Source organism: Sesamum indicum, linkage group LG6 (assembly GCF_026168435.1).
Source record: "Sesamum indicum cultivar Baizhima isolate 11 linkage group LG6, ASM2616843v1, whole genome shotgun sequence".
NCBI classification, from domain to species: Eukaryota; Viridiplantae; Streptophyta; class Magnoliopsida; order Lamiales; family Pedaliaceae; genus Sesamum; species Sesamum indicum.
The window spans coordinates 9,167,376-9,175,663 of NC_142662.1; the positions used below are offsets into that span (position 1 = coordinate 9,167,376).

Sequence of the window (8,288 nt, forward strand, 5' to 3'; positions counted from 1 at the left end):
CAAGTCAAACATCATCATGGCCAACATTAAAGTGACATTTCAACGCATGTGTCCAAAATTTGGAGTTTTACTCACATACACTACTTTTATTCTTATATTTGTAACGTGTCATCATGATAGTTAAGATTATAAAATGATGAATTTTGATATAGCGTTTTGATAGGAAATCGATTAACATATCAAAATATGTTGTACAAAAAATAACTAAAAAAAGAAAATAAACATAAAACACAAAAATTTACATGCTCCGAAGGATATTCTTTTAATCCTCATCATTCACATCAATTTTGTTATAGTAAATTTCCGTGACGTAGAATAAGAGCTAGTTTATCAACTGTACATTCAAATGAGGGCTCGTTTGTAAACAGTGTAAACCTACAAATTCATTTCTGTGGATAAAAGTGGGGATAAATGCATTTTTAGTCCTCAAACATAATCGTCAATGTGATTTTAGTTTTTAAATTTTAATTTTTTTGATATTTTTTGTCCTTCCGTCAACTTTTCAGTTAAATTTAATAGAGATTTTATTTAAAGTGAAAAAAATTGCTATTTATTTTGTGGTGTGTTTCAAGTTGTAATCCAATGTATCTATTTTTTCTATTTTTCTTCAAACTTCAAAAGTATTTAAAAAAAAAATCAGCAATAAATTTTCTAAATAATCTTAACAAAAAAATTTCAATAATAGGAAAATTGTTAATAAATTTTAAATTTTTTTTTTGCTTAAGTTTATTTATTTATTTTTGTTTATTCTCTTTTGAAATTTGAAAAAAAATTGGAAAAATGGATGCATTGGATGATAAATTGAAACAAAATGGGAGGAATATAATAATTTTTCCACTTTAAATGAGATTTCAATTAAATTTAACAAGAAAGTTAAAGAACCAAAAATGTCAAAAACAAATTTACATTTGAGAACCAAAATTGCAAGATTAAATTTTTTAAGAACCAAAATCACATTAGTAACCATAATTGAGTAAAAAAAAAAAAAGCATTTATCCTATCATGTAAATACCATGGAATAAGGTTTGATCTTGATCCTATTATTCCGAATGGAAAGTTTGAGACAATTGGGATTTTTTTGAAAAATTGGATGAAGTTACTAATTCATGATCTTGCATGTACAGAATGAAAACTTCATTCTCGATTCTACGAGAATTTTTATGAAAGCCTTTGATTTGCTTCTCTTCGATTGATGGAAGTCTGATTTCCCAGGATATATCCTAATTTTTGATCTAATTCTTCCTTAGATAATCGATTCACAAAAGTGGTGGCAAAAAAAATTGGGGGATTAGATCTATCGTGGAACCCCCACCTTTAATTGGAAGGGGCAGTCTTGACCAACTCAATATATAATTGAATTTAGGATGTAATTTTGAATCAAATTTTACATTCCAATATTATGAGAAAAAGTCAAATGACTGATTATGATTGTATACCAAACCACGATCGCGACGGTCTTGGCCAACAAAACCCGAAAAACCTGAAAAAATATATCGTTATGCTTGATTTTATTTTTGAAGTGTTTTGTTATGTTTCATAGAAATAGAGAGAGAATAGACATAAATAAATATATTCCAAATAGTCTAATGTTTAAATTTGTCTTTTGACATAACTTACAATAGTGTAAATAGGTTGTATGTTTGGTTTTGTATACAAAACTCATTATTCATTGTCCAATCGTATTTTTTGAAATTTAAAAAAAAAATAATGATGCATGGTGGTATGAAAATGTTCGCCTTCATGAGGAGAGTCGAATAGTAGTTGGTCGAATAGTGGAGGAATAGATGGAGGAATGGAAGACTACCGTGCAAACTTTCTCGAACAACAAAATAACCCAAACACAAACAAAAAATATGAATGAGTGGTATAGAGACGCTCGCAAGGATGAGAGGAATCTGATGGTGTAGCTACGGCAGTGAACGGGGTTCAAACGGCAGCAATATATGAAGAGAGAGAAAATGGATTTAAATGGATCTCCACCATTGGGATTTTATATTGTAAGCCTCGTTCGGCGCTGTTTAAGGCTGCTGGTGGACGGTGTCAAAAACATCATAAGATGTTTCCTAACAAGCCCAAATATTAAATATCTTTCGACTCATCTTAAAATTTAATTAAAAATAAAAACAAACGTAGTGATATTTGATGAGTAGGTTTCATTTTTTTCATTACATAAAGTTCCCTACGTTAGTATGATAGTTGACTTTGAGGTGATTCATAATGGCATGGAGCTCCAAAAAGTTTTTCAACAAAGCTTTTGAGCGATATCCACGATATGTATTATTCTGGCACAGTTCCACTTCTCCAAGAATAAAAGGACGTAACCTATGCCCATATGCTTCAATCTTAAAACAAACAAATTCATATTTCTGCACATTATTCCCTCATCACAATGAAGATCACAGCTCTCATTCTCCTCTTGCTCTTCATATCTTCATCTTCAGGTTAATTCATCTTCAATTGTTGTGAGATTTTTTAGCACTTTCTTATTGACATTTATATGCTGATTTAGTTAACATGCATGAATACTTTGGTCTCTCTTGGACAGGGTTAAGTGAAAACCTCAAAGGTGTCGAAACCCTCCCAAGTCTCCCACGCAAGGTAATACATATACATCAGTAAATCCATTTGCATTTAATATAAAACATACGCCATTTGTTTTGTTTACAGAAAAATTCTTTTAACATGGGGTATGTATACATTAGATGCCAAAAAAACATGTAACTAATTTCGGGGGTCAGTCGAGGATCTTATATGTAAGAGGGCTCTTTGTCCCTCTCTCCATTTTACAGACAAGTGTTTGGGTGAGCTTAGTTTTTTAAAACATTTTATAACATATTTAAGAGTTTATAAAATGCTACAAAACATTTTGGTAATATTTTCAGAAAAGAATTTATAAACTTTAGAAATAAAATGTTATTTTAAAAAAAAGTACGCGATTGTTAACTTATTTATAAGATCTTAAAAATATTCTTCAAATTAATTAATTACAAATTCGTCGTTACTAACATCTTATAAGCTCCATAATATTATTTTTTAAATAATAAAATTTAGCACTTATAACTTTAAAAACATATTATAAGATGTATCAAAATTTATAAAATCTTTTAAATAAGATTAGTAATACACCATTGACCGCTTGCAACACAAATTTACACCATTATATTTTGAATTTATGCAATTTCTGTACATTGCTCCTTGGTATTGTCAGATTCGGTTGGAATTTGATCACGTGCCGCTCACAAGATAAAAAATTGGGGACTTCTTTCAATTTAAGATGGAAAATTCATATACTGTTTGAAATATGTATATGTGAGAACTAAAAGTAGTTCTCATCAAATTTATAGGATTAAAATTGGCACCACTCCCATACGACCTATAAATATTGAAATTTTACCACCTACGTGAATCCCTATTTTCTGAATTTTACTCCAATAAATTAAGAGGAAGCAATAATATTAGTCCTATAAATTTAATGAGTAGCAATTTCAATTTTCACACGCAAAAAGCATGTGGTTTCCATCTCCATCGACAAAAACCCGAATTTTTGGTCATGTAAGCCTCTGTGATGAGTTTTCAGAAAAATTAAGTTCTTTTTTTTAGGCCAATATATAGACTAAAAATTAAAAATATAATGGTCTAAATTTACAGGAAATTAGTATTTTTAGTCCCATTCATTGTGGGATTACTATTTTTAGTCCCGTAACTTATAAAAATTAGCACTTTTAGTTCCTATTTATTTTTTCGTCTACAATTGAATGATGTAGCATGCGGTTGTTAAGTATTTTTGACTGAAGGGAAAGTTAGCTCTTCTTTTTAGCATATGGATGTTCCACTTAACTTACTTGATTCACATATTGAAGACATGCATGTGCTTGTACTTGAATTTACTTATACAAATACAGAAAGGGTGGGATCCGATTTTTATGAGATAAGAGAGAAATGCTCCTTTTTGTTGTCCCAATTTTCTTGAAGATTTGTTTTCTTTTTTCGATCAAATGTATGTAGTTATATTTTGCCGAAAAAGTGGTCCCTAGATAGAAAATGCATCAATTCTCCCTCTAGCTAGAAATACTTAACAGCTATGTGTTTGCCACATTTTCTGCATTGTTAAATTATAGATTAAACATTGAATGGGGACCAAAAATATTAATTTTTAAAAGATACTGAACTAAAACTGTTCATCTCATAATAAAAGAGACCAAGAAAAAAACTGGCCTAATTTATGAGATCAAAACTACTATTCTTCCTAAATTTACCATCATAATAATTGTATATCCTAAGAATGGCGTACACTGTACACAAAGATTAGAAGATAAAAAAATACAATTTTGTCCAGTGAAAAATATAGGAGACTGAGTAAGTACTAGTACTTACTGTTAATGGAATAAGATTCTAACAAGTTTGTGAAAAATAATGAGACGGAGATTAATGGAGAGATCATTTCTTATATTAAGAAGGAGCTATTTTCTTCAATTCTCATTGGCAAAATAGCACTTTTGATTTTATTAAATAGAATGGTTATTAATTTTGATCTCGAATTTTATCCATCCACACTAATACTTCTAAAATTTAAAAATTTCGATAATTTTGATCCTCTTCTGTAATTTCACTAAATTAACTCCTAATACTAAAACTAAATTTTCTAATAATAATTTTATTATTTATAATTTACAATTTTTTAAGTTTTTGCCTTTGCCGTTAACACTTAGAGGTATAGGATCCAAAAGTATCAAAATTTTAGGATTTTAAGATTATAAGTATCAACCTATAAAATTTGGGGCAAAAAATAAGAACTGTCCTATCTAATGCGGTCGAAAGTCCGACCGTTCCATTCTCATTCTTCATTATGTAAGACTTTACCTATTATTTCTCCACATGCCAAGTTTTACTAAATGTACTAAAAGTAGGCTTTGTGCTATAAGCAAATTGAAAATTAAGTGACATTTATTTAGTAACAATGTTCAAGTTTTACTAATTATATATATTGAGCGACATAAATCACTAGAAAAAAGAACACTAATACGAAAAGAAACTTAGTGTACATTTGAATACTGTCACTAATAAGGCCTAGTTAATTTGGCGAAGTTGAAACCTCATGACTTTAAATTAGTGGGTTCAAACTCCACCAACATATGGAATGTTATACTATTTTAATAGTAGTTGTTCTTTTTTAATAGTAGTTATTAATTAGATATAGTTATCTTATATTGATAATTAGTATATGATTGTTAAAATTATGGATTGTTGTTAAATATAAATTTACCACTCACTTCAAAAAATATTTGAATGTTGTCATTAGTTATATTTACTAAGCAGCAATATATATATATATATATATATCCTCTAAAAAATATATATGTATATATTTGTTATAATCATCAGTTCATCATTTTATAGTATTTATAAAATGATCACCATCAAGAATTACGGAAAAAAATTATTTATAAAATTTTCACTGCAAAATAATTATAGTTATTTGTTTCACTACATTTAATTATTTTTTAATGACAATTTTATACAGAATTCTCTCATTGATAACTATAATCTGAGAAAATGAAATATTGTCACCTGATATATATTTAGTTTAATGACAACTTTAAGATTGTCTTTTGATATTTTGTCATAGATAATCTCTTTATTAATGTAGTCAATTTTTGTTTTATATATCTAGAAAGAGTCACCGGAATCTGGTCATATATATAATTCCATGTTCTACATTTTCAGGGAGCTATGTTATTATTACATTCCATTTTTTTCAAAAAAAAAAGAGTAGTTTCTACATGAACCTGTTTTTGAATATGTGTACAATGCTTAATTTACTCCTGAAATTTTAGATGCAAGTCATATGACCAGATTCCAGCAATTATTTTGCCGTAAAGCTGAACGATCGAGGACTGAAATGAAATAAAGAAAAACTTTAAGGATGATAAGGTTAGAAAATGAAGACAAGAGATTAAAGTAATCCATCATAAACACAAACTTAAGAACTCGTTTATTCAAATATTTTAAAAATCAATTTTAATTTTAAATTCAAATTTAAGGGACTGGAATATTGAAATAAAGTATGAATTTTAAAGATATAAGCTTCGGACATGATCAATATGAGGGACTAAAATGATTTTCAATAGAAATATAATGGACCATTTATGTAATTATTTTAAGTATTCTAACTTCAGATGAAATATGCAGTAATTTTAACGGGTTCTTTTTTTTTTTTTTTTTTTTGGGGAAACGTTTTGTTAAATACTAATCAATAGAGGTTAAATGCATGGTTCTTGGATAGGTGATGATGAGAGAGCTGATAAGCGCGAGCGCCATGCTGGATTACTGTGAAGGTGGAGCAAACACATCCCATGATCCTGGCAAGGGCAAACACTGTTAACAATTGCTGAAGATCGTAACCAATAAACTAAGTGCTAGCTGAATATGCATATGCTTGCAATCGAAGACATATATATAGAGCATTGAACCAAAATATAATATTGTCAGCGAGCTTCGTCTAGGTCGAAAAGAAGTTGTAGTATCTTTTTTTTGTTTTTGCCACTAATTAATTTAGTACAATATATGCATCTTCAGTCCCAATCGAATTATTTGCACCAATCAGTATTACGCAGTTAATGAAATGTATTGTATTGAAATAAAAATTAAAATTACTATCTTGTCATAATCTCACGAAAGGCTGCCGATCGCTGATGATATATGATGGGCATAAGTAAATTTTGCTATTGTTATTGTGAGGCATCAGTAATATTGTTATCATGCTCCTATTTATATTTAGCGAGTACATATAAAGACTTTTTTTTTTTTAAATCATCCCTCTTAATATTAAATTGTAATGTGTCTCACAATCGAGAATTTTTTGCTTTTGGGGGTAGTTTCGATTTTTGATCTGGGATGAATAGGTTCAAGAGATGAGAGAATTAAGGATGATAGGAGAGAGGTCTTCTAAACCTTTGGTATAGGTTCAAATCTTATTGGACGCAATTTATTTCCATCTATTTTTTATTTCGTTCTTTTTTCTCTTTTGCATGGTAATATGTCTGAGAACATGGAATGTGAATCAAACCCATATTTCAATCGAGATACTAATGCAAGCTATTGTCTACTATTTTTAGCTTTCTTCCTTATTCGGCTTAATTAAACTCTTTTCTGAACCCATGTTCCCCAATATGGAGCCACCATCTTCACTCCAGCGTGCCTTCTCCTTTTCGTTTTGTGCCTTAGGGGATGAGGACCACCACCTTGTTAGAAATGGTAACCAAAAAGTCAATTGAAATGACGATTTTTTGGAACCATGTAGCAATCTTTGTGAATGTAATATTATCTTGATGAATGTAGAAAGCATTCATCTGTTGCACCATGTGTTTGTTGTACTTACTATTTACGTTGAACGGTGTTTTAACAACACAAAAAATACCCACAGATCATTGAATAACCCATGTAGTTGGGTTGCGAATTGGATGACAGCTATGAAATCAACTTCTAAGGGTTGATCTAAAACGTTCCAAGTCGAGGACCTCGAGACACGGCATTGAAAGTCCTATAGAGACTTGCACTAAGTATTGCATTAATTGGATGAGTGTCGTGTTTCATCAACGACAGACATGGGATGTATATGCAATTTTAGTGGATTAGTTGACTAGGTTGTTAACTGATTGAACTGACTTACTGAAATCGTCACATGAAAGCCTTGGAGGCTTGGCCGGTATGACTTGAATTCCCAACTCCAATAGTACAAGATTAGTCCTTAGACTTGAGAAACCATGACAGTCGCATGCATACGATGGCTATATCTTGGATGTGGAGAGAGATGAATGTGTATTCGATATGGTCATAACAAGTCTTGTCCAGTGTACTTAGAGTACGTATTGAGGATGGTGGATTTCAAGATAGAATCCGTCCTCTATTAGTATGTAATGGATATATATCTCCTATGCGCTCTGAGATGGTTTAGACTCTCTAAATTTGTGGCCATAGTGATTGGTCGAATAGAAAATGGTTTCATTTGTTGATCAATAGAGTAACCGCATCTCAAGTATTCAATACAGTTGCCAGATCCAGGATGGTAACCGACGCTCAATTTCATTCCCTAGACCAAGGCCGGATATGGTCGACAGAAGGATTGTACCTGTATGGAACTCGAGAGCTTACATGTTCTCCAACATTCACTTAGTCTCTAGTGTCATGAACCATTGCTAGATAGCCACCCATGGTGACGGGCGTTTTCGATTAATGGTTAAATTAAAAATAATTATTTAAATTAGATTTAATTAATTATTTATTTTGGA

At 30.3% G+C, this 8,288-nt stretch overlaps 1 long non-coding RNA gene across 1 annotated transcript; it reads left to right on the forward strand.

The window, feature by feature from the left end:
* The first annotated feature begins 2,312 nt into the window (after window positions 1-2,312).
* On the forward strand, window positions 2,313-6,667 carry LOC105164501 (uncharacterized). The gene is made up of 3 exons (XR_848039.3): window positions 2,313-2,441; window positions 2,546-2,598; window positions 6,284-6,667. It is a non-coding gene; the product is annotated as an uncharacterized LOC105164501 (long non-coding RNA).
* The last annotated feature ends 1,621 nt before the right edge of the window (window positions 6,668-8,288 follow it).